At 32.2% G+C, this 19,239-nt stretch overlaps 1 protein-coding gene and 1 long non-coding RNA gene across 2 annotated transcripts in view; one reads left to right on the plus strand and one right to left on the minus strand.

Moving 5' to 3' along the window:
- LOC145725108 (uncharacterized) overlaps positions 1-6,413 on the minus strand; it is a 150,293-nt gene extending 143,880 nt beyond the window's left edge. The window contains exon 1 of the long non-coding RNA XR_014177170.1: positions 6,303-6,413. This is a non-coding gene — a long non-coding RNA (uncharacterized LOC145725108). The remainder of the gene's footprint in view (positions 1-6,302) is intronic.
- The window catches only part of LOC145725098 (neural cell adhesion molecule 2-like), a 416,642-nt gene that overhangs the window by 61,126 nt on the left and 336,277 nt on the right, over positions 1-19,239 (plus strand). The gene's annotated exons all lie outside the window — the stretch shown is intronic.

Consider the following 19,239-nt stretch of genomic DNA (forward strand, 5'->3'; position numbering starts at 1 on the left):
AAGTAGGTAACATACAGGATTAAAGCAAATTTGTTAGAATATTTTCAGTTTATTTAATAATTTTGGTTGATTTTGATGAACTTCGTAAGCATCACAAACAGTAACAGATTTACTTTGTCATCAATCAGAAAAGGCTTTGCATTAACAAATTATGCATAAATACTTCGAAATCCAAGTTCTGCTTATTTGGTAAAAAACACAGCTTGAATGATGTCAATATAGAGGAAATAAATATAGTTATCAATAATGATCAAATTAAGCACGAAAGTTATATAAAATATTTAGGGGTTATTTTGGATGCAAATTTGAATTTCTGTCGGCATGCAGAGTATATTACTAGGAAGTTCTCAAAAAAAGTTAGTTTTATATCCAGAATAGGAGACCAGCCGTCAATGGGAACTAAATTGTTACTGTACAGCATAGCTGCACCTCATCTTTCTTTTTGTTCCACATTGTTGTATGGTTTGCCGGCATACAAAATTGACCAAATACAGATAGTCCAAAACAGAGCCATGCGAACGGTACTGAAATGTAATAGGTATACACCAATTGCTACCATGCTTAATGTCTCAAATATGTTATCTGTGAAAGAAAATATTTTAGTTAGTTCGTATGTGTTTATTTTTAAACTAAAAAACAAGATGCTGCCGTCATATATCTGTGATAGGTTTGTAGCTTTTAGGGATATACATGACCATGGTACCAGAAACTGTGATGACTTTGTATTACTGGATAAGTGTAATACGAATCTAATGCTTAACTCTGTCTTGCATAGGGGTGTGTATAATTTTAACATGTTGCCAAATAGTGTCAAGGACCTGAATGTTTTTAAATAGTTAGTTAAAGCGCATGTAAGGTCTTTGTAATTAGTGTTAGTTTACTAGTTTTGTTTTCATATACAGTTTTATAAATGTAACTTTAAATTTTTACAATATTTTGTTTTAAATAGTTTTAGTGTTTTTAGTCTGTTATTTTAAGTTTTGCAGTTTTTATTTTCTCACTACTTATACCATATGTTTCTTATGTAGCCATGTGCTAAATAAAGATTATTATTATTATAAAAGCTTACTTACAGTTATTGATACTTAATATACTATTACGCACCCTGTTTTCTTATTCTTTATTATTAGTTTAATAGTTTTTTCTTATATCGATCGATGTCTTTCGTCGTGGCACACCCTGTATATGTTCCAGATTTACCATTACCTTTAATTTCTATAAATATCATTTTCAATTTTATTCTACATATATTTCCTCCAACATTATGGTTTTGTTATATTTTCAGGTAGGTAAGTCTCTAAACAATTCAAAGCAGCTGTATCGTGTATGGTAAGTAATTTCAAAACGTAAACTGCAGATGATTGTAAGTTCTCTCATTAAAATTGCAATTTAATATTACAATTTTAAAATTTGTAGTACAAAATAAACATGTTTTGAAAAAAACTCGAAACCATCATTCGGTTTAATTTTAAGTAATTTCCAGCTACGCTATTTACATTGGCATGCTCTATTTAAAAAATAAACAACCCGGTGCTCAATTTCGTCTAAATCATACGGCGTTCTCGGTCCATGTGTTGTTTTTGATAAATACGCGCCGAAAAATAAACAAAAAATTAAATTTCATTTGTTCCGATATTGATGCGAATTTAAAATATGGCTTAAATGAGAATTTATCATTATGGAGCGGCGTAAAGGGCGCAAAATTTATATCCCTAATACTTTTGTTGTTGCGAATTAAACTGCTAGGACATTCGTTTTACTGGACGTTTACACTGGGAAATTGCTAGGGAATTTGACTATTTAAAATAAATACGTAAGTAAACACATGGGAAATTTTGAAACTTTTGAGTTAAAGCTATATTTTATGTAATTACAAAGTAACACAAATAGGCGTCATTGATTTCTAGGAATATGAGTTTAATGACAGGACTCTTTTGTTTTTCAAAACGTGCACGTTCCTATATCGGCTTTTTTCATCTGGAATCAGCCATTAATCAGTAAATTTCCATTTTGAACCTAATCCAAACGAAGCCCGGCGTTTTTGCGTTCCGACATTGGATTTTGTATTTTTCAGTTGGGAGTAACCCAAACGTGCATCTGTAAAAATGAATAAAAAGGGGCTTTTTTGTTTGATTGCCCACAAATCGGAGAGGTTATCATTGAATTTAATATCTCTTATTCATAAAAAATTCAAATTATTCTATTAACTAAATTTAACGGTTGACATGATATAAAATTACTGCTGTTAATCGCATATTTCGGATTTAACAAATATTACGTCGTGTAAATATGTTAAAATTAAGCCATTACGAGAATCAGAGCAAATTTCCTAAACAATTACGAAAGCATTTCATTTCAGATTCAAAACAGACATTCTACTCAAATGGAATTAAACTTCATGCAATCTGCAATAATATGAAGCAATGTGTAGAGCTTGGAAATTGTTTTACAACACCACACAGACAGATTTATGCACGATGTTTACAGTATTAGTTATTCGTTTAAAAATTCCAGAAATTTATAAATTAACAAGCCCACACTTGTTTTTGGCATTTCTGTTATTGTTACCCCTTTGGAATATATTTGTTCAATTTTATATTATATCAGTTTAAATAGAAATCCAATCGGTTTTAAAAATGAAACAATTTATTTACGTAAATTTGTATACAGGGTGTCCCATAAGTAATGGTAAATAATTTAATGGCGGATTTCTGGGACTAAATAAATTCGATTTAGCAGAACTTACCTCAGACGAAATGTCAACGGTCAACGGTTATTTTTTAAAAATGGTCTTTTTTACATAACTCACGAACAACTTGTAGCAAATAATTTGTTTTAAAATCGACTTGACTTTTTTCTGGTATAGCCAAGTGACCACAGGAATCCGAATATATGTTTCCCAATATCAGCTAGACAAAAAGGTATACTGTTCTCGCGGTCTGAGTTTACCCGTGCGTCATCCCCCTGTGATTTAGAAGTAGACATGCATTATTGATTTCATCCTTGTCTATTGTTCACTTTCAGAAAGGGTAAATATCTAAGTGAATGTCTTCCAAAAAAAACATTTACTGATTAGCGCTTCTATTTCAGTCATTGTCAGTTTGACAACCGTCGAAATTTATTTGATTTGTTTACTATTAATTCTTTTCCGTTTCTTTGTGTTGTTAATCATTTATAAAGTTTTCTATTTACCACACCACCACAGTTCTTTTAAGAGCTATTGTTTCTACGCTTTTAACATTCTGTAAGTACTTTCATAATATTATTATTAATATTTTTATTTTTTTTTATGTCGGCTGTCACGATCTAACCAAAATTGGCACAATTACTAACCTGTTTTGAAAAAAAAGTGGGAGTGTCTATTATGATTTTTATTTAGCCATTTGGTTTTTCCTAAATTCGGAATTACTTACTATTACAGTATTTTTTTAGAAAATGCTTGGAAAAATTCTCTACAGACAAGCCCAGCAGTTAATTCTTAACCTTTGTGAATATTTTGAATTGGAAAAAACTAATGGAGGACCTTTAGAAGCTTTATCATCTGTTCAGGAAGAAAATAAGAAACTTTAAGACCTTACATATTCTTACTGATGTATTTTTTTTGATACTAGAAGGTTGTAGCTGCTTTTAAAATTTCCCGCAAAACTGTTTATTCGATTCGGGAAAAGAAAGCAAGTAATCTTATGATTTCCTCACCTAGAAAACCTAAATCGAGACGTTATCGACGGGTCAAGACCACTGATTTATCTGAAAGCATTAAAATGGATGTTCGAAATACATTATATGATATGTACAACGATAGTATGTTAATAATAGTAAAATATATCTACTTTTGTAAGAAATATCTATTAACATTTCATTGTTTCCAGAGACTGAGATTTTTGGGTTGCATTATAGATTTGTCATAAAAATTTCTTCAAACATATTAATAATAAAGTCATAGAAAAAATAAAATAAGCGTCTAAAATGTTTTCCAGCGGGTTTAAAATAAAAGTGGTGCAACCTGAAAATGAGATATGAAATACTACAACATCACTCAGAATGTCTTATTAAATTTTTAATTTGTTGTATATATTTTAGAGAAACATGTAACCATCCAGAACCTAAATCAAGAGCTTAAAGTTAAAGAAATACTACATATTGGTGTACATCTCTGCGAATTTTGGTAAATAAATTAGGTTCCAAATTTAGACGGAATTCTATGATCCAAACGGAGACTTCTCATAAATAAAAAATGTTATTTTGGTCAAGATATTTTTGATTTGCTTTGGTATAAGGTTGTTTTAGTGCAAATTTGCAGCCAAAGATCTCTACTTTCTGACTGACAATACACGCAAAATTTTAAACGTGACGAAGCTTTAGACACGCCCTTTTCTATAATATGAACACAACAGGTTTGTTGACGAAAACTTGATTTGATTCATATGATTATAAATGACGTAGCCTTCGTGACGCACGGGTAAACTCACTCCGCGAGAACAGTACCTAGTTTGTATCCCTAAAACTCGAAAGTTTTGGGCTCTATGCATTTATGAAAAAAGTTTAAGAAAGTTTTGATTCAAATATCTGCCTATTATTGTTCCAAAATGTTTCAACACCATTTCGAATTTGAATTAATAATTTGTATCGGTTATCTATCATTTCTTCATTCACAAAAGGATTCAGGTATACCCATACACAAAAATCTACAGGACTAAAATTCGAACTTTCGAACTGTTGGTCATGATATTTGGATTCCCCGACCAATCAACGATTTGGAAAGTGTTTGTTTATGTAATTTCTCACTTGCAACGAGAAGCACCGAAGATTTTAATTGCAAATATCCCGAAAACCATTGATCTTAGGGATACCACCTATAAGTATACCGTTTTTGTTAAGAAAATATTAGATAACCGATACTCGGATTACAGTTTTCGCTTTACCAGAAAAAAGTTACAGCGATTTTAAAACAAATGATTTGTTGTACATGGCGCCCTCTATAAGCTGGCTTTAAACTGACTAAATAATCAAATTTGGCACCCTCAAAAACTTTTAAATACCTAATTTCAGCAAGAAACTAGTAGAGTAGTAGAAGTATTCTAATTATACGAAGGTAGTTTTACCAAAGAATAGCCATTTAACAAGAAGGGGCAGTTGAAAAGAGAAAGCAAATTAGGAAGACATGAACTCTTCTTACCCAAGTTAAAGGGACAATCGACTGAGATCGGTTTTGATTTTTTGAATATCAGGAGTTTTATTATAGGTTGTTGAAGAACGTTGTCATATTATCTCAGAGCACATCAAATATTTGTTTTAAAACATCAGTTTAAAGTTAATATTAGTTAATAAGGATTGATGTCTTCTAATTATTAAGAGGCGAACTTAAAATACTTTGACTCAAAAGAAGTAAACAATGATTATTAGAAATTAGTTTATATTTGGCCCTAAAAATTGGCTGCAGTTTTTATTTTAAAATAAACAGGATAAGAAACAACTGGCCAAAGGTAAACCCAGGTCAGCCAAAAACATCACCCCAACATCAAAGAAATTATGCCGACCGTTCCTTCTTGTTAAATTCTTTGGTTTTATAATACTTCAACGTTGAAACAGGCCAAGAATATTTTGTCAATGTGTAAAACATATACTAGCAAGTCTTTTTGGAAGTATTTTACATTAGAAACAGTGAAAAGTACAGTCTAAGAAATTCCGGTAAACATGTTTATGTTAAAAGTGATTCTAAACGTTCAGCAGATATTTTTAGAGAGAAAAAGTTTTAAGAATAATTTTTACACGTAACACAGGCCAAAATTTCGGAAAATCTCTGACGGGAATAACTGTAGATAAGTTAATTTAGTTAGCCATACTTTAAAACTGATAGAACGAACTAAAGACCAAATAAAATAATAATTTTTAATATGTAAAGCAGACTGGAAATGATGAAAACTTTGGGTTGATGTAGTTTTGATCAATCTAGAAAATATGAACGAAGGAAAAACATTTTGAAAGTAATTTTTGACTTTCAAAATGGGCCTAAATCACTCTAAATGTGACTGCTTTAGTAACTTTGAGAGCTTTGTGTATTTAAATACATTTGAATAGTGAATCAAACCTAAAACCTGCATGTTTAAAAAATTGTGAAAATGTCGTTACTTTTAATAAGGGGAAACATTTATGGAAAAAAATTGTGGTTGAAGTCATAACTACTCGTACACCTATACTACCTTATTGTTAGAGACTATTAGCAATCAACATTTCAACTGAATGATTTATTAGAAGTTCGATAAGATTTTGATAAATGGTTGAAAATAAAATAGTATACAAACCACGGTAGAAAGTTTAATTTCTGTCTCGAGATAAAGTTCACCTCGACTTCGTCTCGGCAAACTACCTAATTTCTCGACAGAAATCAAACACTTTCCACCTGAGTATGTAATATACTATTACTTACTTGCAGTTTTTGCTTCGCTTTTTGCTCTTTTCTCGTAAACTAAGCAGTTTTTTTGCAGAGCATACAAATTTACCAAAATTTGGTCTAGACGATGGTTACTATTATTAGTATGACGTTTATGTCTTGTGTTTCTGAAATCCTAACCTGATTCCTATTTTCTAATTTTAATTTCGTGTATTATTATGTCATTTACACTTGCCATTAACAGTACAAATGCACTGCATGTTATGTGAATGTTACTTTATATTACCATTTTTTTTGTAACTAAAAGTCTCTTCTACTTCTGTAGCAAAATCCAGATATAAATGGTATGCTTTTTGTTTCCAATACTTTTTAACATTGATGGACTGTATCTCAATAAATACTAGGTGTAAAAATATGTCCAAAAACTCACTTCGCTACACAAATTATGCTTAGTTCAAAAAATATAAACAAAATATTGATAAAAGATCAACAGTTTTAGTTTTTGGCTTTCCATCAAGCACAAAATCTTTGACGTTGAAAACCTCAGACATTCTATGACCTGTCAAAGTTCGATCTATCGAATTTAGATTTTCTTGTGTCACTCCCAGCTAAATCAATACTTTGCCAGACACAAATCATTGAAAAATGTTCAAAAACTTTCCAAGATGACTCAACCAACAAAAATCAATCAGCAACTTGAAAAATTTTCTCAAAAGTCTAGGTTTTAGTGGGATGACTTAAAAATATGTATGCCTTTGCACAACTAAATATGTAAAGAACATCAAAATTAGTAATCAGCTTTACCATGAAAGCTTTGCCTGAAACTTCGTCTTCGGCCAGTAAAGCTTCCTGAATGTTCTCAGTACTTCTCAGTTCACTGTTATGTAACTAATTAAGCAAAGCAAAATCTTTTCTAACTTAAATATAACATCCCATAAAAGGACAGTGATGCAGAAAATATTATATTCCTGTGCTGCGTTTTATATAAACTGTAAGTTTAGAATTATAACGAGTTATTGGAAAAAATGCACCAAATACCAGCATTTAACATTTAACATATCTTTTAACCCAAATTACGACTTTATTTTTTAAATTATTTGCGTTTTTTTTTTATTAAATTGTTAAAGGTTTGGAAAATGTGCTAAATATTTTTGTCAACAAAAAAGTTTTGCAGCTGGAAAAAATAGTGTCTTGAAAATTATGGTAATATTAGCATTTTGTGAAAATGCTTCTAAAATTTTTAGTTGACGTACTATTAAATTTATATTGACTGCAAACAACAAACATTTTATTTAAATATAATAGAGGATTTTCCGATAAAATACTAACGGTTTAAGAATACCTAAGTTATTTTATTTTTCATTGAGCCAAAAGCAATTTATTCCTAGAGATTGGTTGCAATGCCAATTACAGAATAAACTTCATCATGGCCGTATCGAGGTACTCGAATTCGAACTTTTATTAGTTTTCCGACTGGCCCGAGGTCAAAAATATGCAAATCTCGAGATGGGATTTATTACTTCCAGGTATCGATTTTTAATATCGGAAGATATTTGCTTTCCAAAGAGCACATTTTTATTTTGCCAGATTCGAGCAGTTTGCCTTTGAGATTGTATTTCATTTATCATCCGAGAACTTTTGTTTCGTATTCGTTTGAAATGAAAATAATATCAATCCTTTGTCGGGAAAACAGATTTTTCCGAGAAAAACGTAGCGGGTAAAAATAATCGGGATGGTGTGAGCGAAGTGACCAGTCGTCGATCACGTCGATATCCTGTATGAAAAAGTCGAGAAAGATTGAGAGATAACGGGAAACTGGAGATGGACCTTTTACTACATTTTCTGCACTAGTTAAATTGATTGATCCCCTTTACTTTGGGAGACTTTGGAGTCGAAGATAAAAGTGTCATATTTTACCGGTTTTGAATCACTGTTTTCAAATGGCAAATTAATTCTTTTTCGCCAGAACGAAGCTCATTTTGATGGAATGAAGTTGGTTTTCAGCCAAAGTTGCACTTCTCGATGTAATCTTTTCTCTCAAACATCTATTATGCAGGATTTTAGTGAAATCACGTTATAAAAGTACTCGGTTATGTTATATAAAACAACACATACATTCGCCTTTCAAAAGCTCGAGAGCCGGTGCTCTACTCATTATTTTCAGATAATAGAATGGTCTGAGTCGACAAAACTCAATTGCACTTTGTCCAGTTCGGTCATTTTTAGCACAATAAAAGCTCTCTTGTAACAATCAATTAGAACGAAACAAAATTTTCACGTTTTAATTCGGTTTGTTTTATGGAATAGTCGGTTGCAGCTTTTAATTGATTTTCACAGCTTTAAGTCGAACAAAACACTCCGTGTAATAAAAGTACCCTCAATTAGTTTTGAAAAATTTGGTTCAAATAAATAAATCAGTTGTGGTTTTCTGAGCTTGATTATTGGTCGGTTTTGTTAAATTTAGGAGTGACAATCAAAAAAAGAAACCATTCAAACTTCATGGAGCAATTTCGAGTTTATGTTCTCCAAGTTAGTTTCGAGTTTAACTCCTCAGTTTTTAATGTTTGAATATTACGACGGTAATGATTTTAATTGCAAGCAAGAAATGTTAATAGTGATAGTAATTTTTATCAAGTTAACAGCCTTTGTTAATTTCGTTCATTTAGCAATGTCTTTGTCAAACATTGTTGTTTAAATCGGTCTAACAAGATTGGTTTAGAGAAAACCTCACTTTATGACACCTAAACAGTGTAATTGAACATGCGAGAAGCATTATGAGGTTTACTTAAATATTCTGGAAGGTACAGAGTGTCATACATTTGATGGTTTTACCAAAATCTCCAAATCTAGTAGGTATCTCCAAAAGTAGTAAAGGTAGATCAATGCGGTTTTTGCGAACCTGTTTTTTGTAAAAGGTACGATAAAGCAGTCGTGTATTCCACAGCTCCCCCATTTCTGAGCTACAGGACGATTTTGGAAATATGGGAGGACCCTGTAGGGCAAATGTACCCTAATGCAATCTAGTAAAGCGTGAAATACTCTACAACTTTCCTCTTTTACACTTTTTCATATTTGAAATAAAAAAGACCACGTGACTCAACCCTGGTTGGTTGATTATTGGTTGGACCGCTAGAGGGCGTCAATTTTGACGAAGTATTTTCCATTTTTATACAACACTTTTTCTTGGTCTTCATTATATAAACTTTTATACATCAATAGATAGCCAATGACATTGGCTTTCGAAAGGTATAACAATATTGAATGGTAGTTATCCAATTTTTCGTTAAACCTTGAGAATCTAAGCAACTGAAAACTTCTGGTGACTTTATAAAAATATTATAATGACATTTTGCAATTTTGGTGTTTCTGACCTGAAAAAAAAACCGTTTGAGAACATCTTGTAATAGTTTTAAGAGACTGGTGTTTCTGAGCTCCAGAAAACTGTTTGAAGGCTTCTAGTGACTTTTTTTTAAGTATCTGAAGACTTTGGAGTCACTAATGATATTTTAGTGTTCCTGAACTGAAAAAAAAAACAAATAAAGCCTTCATATCACCCAAATAATAGTAAAACCTTGACACCCACGAACGGACAACCATAAAACGTGATTTATTTGTTCAGCCGCAAAGCTGTTTTACTCATGGCTTACTCAATTACAGAATAAAATCAGCGATTTCTACGTTGATATTGGTTCCAAATTGTCATATTTTCAAAATCACCTTGTAGCTCAGAAACGGGAGCAGCTGTGGCAGATACGACTACTCCATCGTTCCTTTTACAAAAATCGAGCACAAGTTCACGACCCAATTGTTCTTCTACCTTTACTACTTTTGGAGATACCCCGTAAAATCCTTGCATATTCGACGTACATTTCTTAGAACATTTTCAATATACATAACAAATAGAGGCGTCTTATCGGGGGTAATTGCACGAGTGCATAAAAATTACCGATAATTTTGCATGAAAACTTGTTATCTCTTAACTGCATGAGTTTATTTTCATATTTTTTTGGCGAAAGAGCCCGACACCAAAGGTGGAGGGCTTTTTTAGAAAAAAATATGAAAATGACCGAATGCAGTTTGCAAAGATAACAAGTTTGAATGCAGAATTATCAGGTCATTTTTAAGGCACGAATGTAATTTTGGGGAATATTTCCCGAATAAAGAAAATGTTTCGGTTTTGCTGCAACTATAGATTGCACAATGGAGCTCAATGAGCAAGTTCCAAACCGTTTATTAATTTTTGTTGACATCGCGTTTGACATTTTTTGGGTATAAAAAGTCAAAAAATTGCGCATGAACAACAATTAGTGTACCAGCAATAGGCTCTACAACAATGCAGTCGTTATAGATACGTACAGTGCTATTATCGAAATGCAATTATCACTTTAGAATGCAATTATCGCTGTCATTCTGGTGAAAATGCACTGCTCATATGGGACATTTAACACATGAGGGAAATATTCGGTAGCAATACCATAAGAGCTCAGATTTAGCCGGATAATTTTTGTGCTTGTCTTAGAACACTTTCTTTTTGGTGTAACTGCACGAGACCTGTTGCTAAACAGGTCGAGTTTTGTACCATAAAGAAAGTATGAGAAGACAAGCGGAAAAATTATCCTGTTCAAAATCTGAGCTCGAATGGTATTTGATAAGACAATTCCATGAATATAATTAATAATACAATAAGGCTGCGACTTCCTTGTACTGGCAGAAATACATTTTTCTGGTTCTTTTGATTTTCTGCAGTAGAACTCTATCCGAAGCGAGCCAAAACAATACGAACAAAAATCAATGATTGACAGTGCCAGCAAAAATCCCAAGGTGAGACATTGCAACAATAGAAGTGTAGTGTAAATCCGTGGAAACGATGAAATCAACAGCAAAATTTATCCGATTTTTTTATCCGCTAGCAAACTCTCTTCCTTCCTTATTAGCCGATAGCAAACCGTGTTTTGATGACGTATATATGGCATTTCTTGTACATGAGTGGAATTGTCGCTGTCGTTCTGGTGAAAATGCACTGCTCATATGGGACATTTAACACATGAGGGAAATATTCAGCATAACAGTTGATCTGTTTTAGAACATTTGTTCATATTATTATGACAAAAATAAACCACAAAATGATTCAAAATTTCACAAGTTATACTAAAAGAAAGCTTTCAGCTTATGATAGTAAAAAACTTTTATAACAGCTTTAGAAAAAACGTATTCTAATAAATTATTCCAGCTGGAGGGTGAAAAAAATACAACTCACATCACCTGTCGACCCCACCATAACGAAATCTCCCTGGAGACATGAAACCTCGTTTAAAAATTGCTTTAGCCTCTTTGCTTAAACTTTTCCTTTAAGTTAACGAACCCGAATATTTAAGTGGCCTATTTCAGGAAATTTCTTCACTATTGTATGTTTTTCTGGTGTAATTCCGAGGCTGTCGCTTTCATTCACATCCAACAAAAGCAACCGCGCTCCGTTCATACAAAATCTGATAAATTTCGCCTCGAAGTTGACGACTTCCCCCCTCGGCGAAACAAATTAGCGACCCCTGTTTTTCTTAGTAATGTGACAAGAATAAAAATTCGGTAGCATTAGTCTGACGCAGAATTTCGTCATAAAGAGACCTCTATATCTCATTTTTCTTTTATATAACGCGTGACAGGAACAGTTGACTTTCTCGTTTACCTGTTTGTGCTTACCTGGAAATTTCCGTCCACGCATTGCAAATTGCTGACGACTTTTTGATTACGTGTTCTCCTACTTGACATTTTGTCAACGGCACAGCCATTATCTTCATAGGTCAATCAAATTCAATTAACTTTTGCTCTCCTTTTGAAAATGTTGCGATAATATAAGCATATAAGGAAACTTTTAAAATGGTCCATCATTAGTATTAGTCCTGTCGACATCAATTTTTTGTAATAAATCACCTCAATGAATAACATATTTTAGCAATTTCAGATATAATAATAATTTATTGGTATTTTTAAGATAATTATAATTTAATTTCAATAATTTATAAAAGACAATTTAAGCGTAGTTGAGATGTAAATTCATTTATTTTTTAAAAAATAATAATTTTTCAAATAAGTAACCTCATTCAAACTTTTCCTAGTTTTGAACAGGGAATGAATTGTTCTTGTTGAACATTGAAATGTGTGTAGAGTTTTTGTCCAGGAAAAGTAATTTTAAGTGTATCTGCGGTGATCTTAATGTAGATAGCTATTTTATTGACCCCTAGGTGCTGTTATTAATAGAGATAGGCAAAAACTGATGTCGGTGTCTGAAGCTCAAATTTGTTACAAAACTTTCGCAAAATTACCAGTCGTTTATTATGGTAGTCATAACTACTCGCATCTAAACTACATACCATATTGTTCGAGACTATTAGCGATCAATATTTCAACTGAATGATTTATTAAAAGTTTGATAAGATTCTGACAAATGGTTGAAAATAACATAGTATACAAATCATGATAGAAAGTATAATTTCTGTCTCGAGATAAAGTTAATCTCAACTTCGTCTCGGCAAACTACCTAATTTCTCAACAGAAATCAAACACTTTCCACCTGAGTATGTAATATACTATTAATGTACGATTTGGGTGACTAACCCTGTATATGTATAATTTCATGGTGTACAAATTCGTAATCATGTATTTTATACAAAATATGATTAATTGACGTGATTGGGGCGTAGGCGTTAGACTTTAGTATAGACTTCCAAATGCCTGTCAAAATTTGACGGACTCGAAATTTTGTTCAGCATTTGGAAGACTAGTCGAGCCAACCACAACTTTAAAAATTTGAAAGGTATCAAAAATTGAATATTTCAAGACAGTTTGTGTTATCATCATCCTATAATTACATAAAACATTTAGATAATTTTGTTTATTAGATCAGTTTTTTTTTAGGAATACTCTGAGACATACAGAAAGGTTGCTCAGTGCGAATCACGCTTCTTCAATAGGAAGTTTTTGTCAATTCTGCTCTGTCAATTTCCAAACCAATCACTGAATACCTTCCAACTAAACATTTGCTCCCCCCCAACCGGTTGCTCCCATGAACTAGAGTAACTCTACACATTTTAATAACAATTAAATGATCCAAACCACCAGTTGTTTTGCAGTGGTTTGTGAGAAAATGGATCCCATTTTTGACTGACCTGCCCAATCCCCAGACTTAAATTCTGTAAATGTGTCGACTTTCAAAGGGTCATTTTGAAAACATTAACCATGTTTTAGTTACTAAAAAGCTACAGTTAGTTTCATAATTTAAATAAATGAAATTCATTCATTTCATGTGTTTTCGCACCCTGTGCGTGTTATATCAAAGGCTGGCACATGAAAAACTGCACAGCACTTTGTTTTAATGTCCCGTTTTTGATGAAAAAGCGGGAATAGCGAGAAAATTGGTTGTAACGCGGCAAAAAGGGGTGATAAATAAGGTTTCAGATAAGATCTTCTATTTGTTCGTCTTGCTATCCATCTCTAGGGGCTGAAGAAGGTTCCTGTTTTGTTAACATTTTCAGTTAGTTTATTAGGTTTGAGTGAGGGCTGTTTCTTAGGGATCTTGTGATTAGAGGATCCTTTTGCTTCAACTTGATCATTTTCCATTAAAAAATTGTATCAGATTTAAATAGTATAATGTGTGAACTGAATTAGTACATAATAGGGTAACTGTAATTATAAATGACATCTTTTCATGCAGTGTGCTTGATCTCTGTTTAGAACACTGCGGTGGATTTTTGTCACGTAGTAGGAATAAATTGTAATTTTTCAAAATTGAATCATCGCCTCATGAATGATATAATTGGTTGTCCTCAATTATTTTCTAAAACGCCATTATTAAATTTCATGCCTTCACCGTCATACAGAACAATATAAAATTTTTTTACAAAAAGTAAAAAATAATCCGGAGTATCATATTCTATCAAATTTATGCCGTCCCATGTACCAAAAGCGGTTTATTGTTTGAAGTTGAAACATGACGCACGACAGAAATTTCATTAAACCCGTATAAAGAATTTTTCATTGTGTCCATTTGCACAGGAGCGTTTCCATTCGGTTTAGAGCCACTAAAACAAAAATATGCAACCCGAAACGTCACTGGAGGCGGAAGTGAAACAGAAGATAAGTGCGATACGAGTAGAAACAATGCGACTAATTAGGGCAAAAAGTCACACAGAGACGAGAGGCGACGACCTGAAAAATTCGTCATTGTATGGCAAAAAACTGTTTCTTTAGGGTTGAAGAACTGCCGTGTATAGGTTTGCGGTAATATCCGGGGATATTACTGGCCTATTATAACATATGCATGCGAGATTTGCATAGACCGGATTAGCATTTTGCGATTAAAACGGAATGACTCGTGGTTTGTAGACCTACAGAGAAATTGCAGTTTAATTGCTATGGTTTTTCAACCCAATTTGTTATTAGAAAATCTATGACAACTAAGAAAGTTTGAAAAAATCAAAGTCTATGAAGCATAGTATATTGTGTCTAGAAGTCTTGCAATACTTGCTTAACTAAGTAAGTAATATTTATTTAGTAGATCGCTACATACAACGACTTAACAAACGGAAATATTATACTGACACAAACATCATACAATACATCTTATTTTAACCGGAGGACGAAGTATTCGTTTAAACAGGTTCAAATTATAACTATATAATTCCTTGAGATCTATGCATAATTTATTAAACTCAAGTAATCCTCGATGTAAAAGAGAATTTGACACGTATTGAGCTAGGTTTATCATTTACAATAAAGTTACTTAATTACGTCTATTAGCATATTGCGATTAAAACGGAATGATATGTGGTTTGTAGACCTAAAGAGAAATTGCAGTTTCTAATTTTGTTTGGGTGATAAACTGCATTCGTTTTCAAGCTTTCTTGCAGCTCAGAAACACCAAAATGCTGTTAGTGGCTCCAAAATTGTATTTTGTAAAAAAACTCTAAAAAAGTTACAAGTGTAAAAACAGTTATTTATGTAACCAGTTACGAAAAGATCGATTTTGTGTAACGAATGAATGTTTGTAGGGCGAGCGCAGCGAGATCCTACAATTTGAATGAGTTACACAATAAGACATTTTCGAAACGTGTTGCATACATAATTTTTTCTAATTTTGACCAAAAAGCGGTAAAAATCATCTTTTAAAGTGATTTTACAAATATTCACTTTCATAGCACCTTGTATAAAAGGCTGAATGAACATAACTAGTTACATAAAGTGATACTTTTCGTAACTAGTTACGAAAAGTAAAACGTTTTGTCACTCTAATCCGTTTTGAAAAGTGTCACTTTATATGCCAAAATTAGAAAAACATCTTTTTTTGTACGCAAGTAAAAGTTGTTATACGAGACCAAAGGTCGAGTTTAACAACGACCTTATTTTAGTTTCGGGAGGTCTGTAGCTACTAAAAAATAAAAAAGTTCAGGTCCGTATTTGAAAAATGGTAGTTGATGTTAATTAAAAAACGAAACGTTGGAGCTGAAAAGTAAAACTATTTTCAGCATAAAAAAGTGCCTCCAGATGGTGCCATTGATTTTCCAAAATAATAAATAATAAAGTGTTAAAAAAATAAAGTACAAATTTGACTTTTTCGGTTTATGTCGGATATCTCCGGATGTAATGAAAATTTTTTGAAATTTTTTTACCAAATTATTTAGCAATAAAATGCGCAACTTTGCCTCCATTTAACTAAAGCTCTATCAACTATAGTTTCTGAGATAGCAATGCTAATGCATCGAATTTGTAACAGCCTGTATATTACCCGTGTGGTATGTCAGATTAATGGTCTCGCGTGATTGCAAATACTTATTATGATGTAAATAACTATTATGATATAGCAAATGTTGATCATTAATCATCACTAAACTCAGTAGTTTCTTATTCTCTCTTCTTGTTACCATACGGATATTTATATCAGGTGTCTACTAGAATTGGACTTTTTAAGGAAAAATTTTACTCGTAAAGTTTGCAACCTTCGTGTTGAAGCAGCTTGTATAGTTTGTCAGTTACTAAGCATTTTGCTTGTATACTTACGCCTTTGTCGTGAACTAAAAATAAATGAAATAGTAAAACATGGCAAAGTTTTAGTGTTTTGTTTGAAACGGCACCCACTATAGTAGTTTGCAGACAAAATCGAACTCGACGCAAATTTCGGCTCATTTTTAGTGCAAAACAGTCTAAAAACAACGTGTAGACGAGGAAAACTCGGATGGAACGCGAAATATAAAACGCGCTCCGGAGGTTCAACCAAATTAAAACCGTACTCCCGCTAGTTATCTTTTGTAGAACGTCGAAACAATCTGATTAACATTCTAATCTCATTAATAGAGTTCGGTTCTGGATAACAAAAGGTTCCCTACTTGCATTTAACTGATTTTAATATTCTGAGTACCTCCCGACGAGCGGCTCGTTACTTAACAATATTAAAATGAGGCCAGTGATAGTATGTAAGTTGTTTCATCTGAAATTTAGATTAAGTCGAGTTTGCTTGTGGGTTTTGGAAGTGCAAAACTAGGAGCGGTGTTTGAAATTAAAAACAACATCCTAGCTGCAAGTTTTCCGAGTAAGTCGAGATGGCCAGGAAATACAGAAAGTATTATTTTGGTAATTGGAATTTCCTTGGCAACGGATCGTTTTACCTTGGTCGTAATAGGGTGAAACAGAGAAACAGCAATCTTCAAAAGAAAGTTATTAGTTTGAAATAATTGTTTGTAGAAGGATATTGTAACGACCACGGAGGGTGGACCTCAATCCATAAAATGGAAAACCGTTAATAAAAAGGTTCTGAAAGTTTAGCTGAATACGTTTGTATTACTTAACGTTTAGGTATAGTTTAAAGTTTAATAATAATAAAATTTTATTGATTTGTTAGAAAATGTTGAATCTAATATTAACATGTTTTTTATGTTGTTTGCAGTTGTTTTAATCCACAGAAATTTGATCCTAATTCTATGAAACATAGTATACAGATTGATTGATTGAATCAAATTTAATATTTTAAACAATATTGTACCTTTCGAACCGCTATTAAATTCTATTTGCATAATCTTTTGGAATTAGGTATCAAATCTAATTTTAATGGTTTGCGCTTTATTAATTAATATCTATTTTTTGATCAAACATGGGTCTACTAAAATTTGTATTGATACGCCACTGAAATTAGTAGAAAATGCAAAATTTTCAACTTATTTTTTTTATAGTAATAATAATGATATTTTTAAGTGAAACACACTTTTGCATTTATAGTTCCTGTATCTTCCAGATTTTCCAGATGATTTAGTAATTTATGTCAAATTCCTCGCTGGCAGTACCAAACGGAATTTTAATGATCGTAATGCCATTTTTTGGCGTTTTGTTATCTTAAATCAGATTTATTTAAAACGCAGTTGCAGATCTGTTTAAAATAATTGTAACTGATAGTCAAAAATTGCTTTTCAAATGGGACATTCACCTTTTTTAATTTTGTATTAGATGTTGATTCGCACTAATCTATTTTGCTGATTATTATGACAACACTTTAAGCCTACAAAACTTCCAAATGTGTCATTCTGAAACACTGAAAACAGATTTTCCAGCTTCAGAAATTAATAATTATTTCAAATTGTACCAGTACTACCAGTTAATTTATTCGAACACCTTGTATGTTTTAGAGTCTGATCCCCCGAGACATTTATGATCAAACCGAGATCAATCGATTCAAAACAGCTACCGTTTGTGGGATGGTTTAATCAAATTTAGACCATAAGTTATCTTTAATGCATTGCAGGTTCAGGTAGTCTAAAATGATCAAAACCAATTTCTATCAGGCTACAGTTGAGAGCATAGAATTTTTTAATGCTCTATTGACTAGTAAATGATCAATTTCCTCAGCAGCATAGTACTCTAGCATTCAACAGATAAATAAATTTATTTCAAAGTGTTTGTCATATAAAAATACGTCAAGGTTGTCAAAGTTTTGATTTTTTTTATTATTTCCAGCTATTCTGTCTATTATTTTAAGTAGCACAGCCTGTATATTTTAGGGTCTTTCAATTCTGCTTATTCAGGTCTACCTAACGGCTCATTTTGTGCTTTACAAGAAGTGCACGGTTTCGAAAGTGTTTAGAGTCAAACTTACCTTGTTCATTTCATTTGACAACCCACATATCTTGATTATTTTACTCAGGACACTCTTACATATTTTAGAATCACTTGATTCTATTTATCAATACCTGCACTAAAGACCTACTATGTACGATACAAACCAAATTTTTTTTGTGACAGGGTCAAATTTGTCTTAACCTTTCATAGAAAACTATTGTATTGTAAGTGTAGTTCATTTCATTCAAAGCATATCTGTATTATTTTAATCAGGACATAGTGTATATTTTAGAGTAATTTGATTCTGTTTTTCAATGCCTACATGTAAAGACCTACTATGTGCGATCCTATAAGTGAACGGTTTCTGAGATATTTAAGGCGTGTGTTTTTATTTTTAACAGAGAATTATACTGCAATTCAAACAGTAAAATCACATTTTTGTAAATAAATCCCTAACTGTCTGTGAAACTTGGTCACGTGACCGCACATACTGGTAGGTAATTTTAGTAAGTTAAGCAATTGCAGCTAGATCTACAAGTTTGTGAAATACTGGCAGCAAAATGAGATTTTGTGTTAGTAGCAACATAAATGGCTGACCAAAAGTCAAAAACTGTCAAATTTAGACTATACGTACTTAGTCACGAGCACAGGGTGATAATTTATGTTACTCTATTAATTTTATTCTGATAGCATTGTTTAAATTAGCAAAGTTGAGACATTTTTCCTGAATCACCATAACACGATCTCACAAA

The sequence above is a fragment of the Ips typographus genome, linkage group LG2, assembly GCF_016097725.1.
Source record: "Ips typographus isolate SLU linkage group LG2, UJ_Ityp_2.0, whole genome shotgun sequence".
NCBI lineage: Eukaryota > Metazoa > Arthropoda > Insecta > Coleoptera > Curculionidae > Ips > Ips typographus.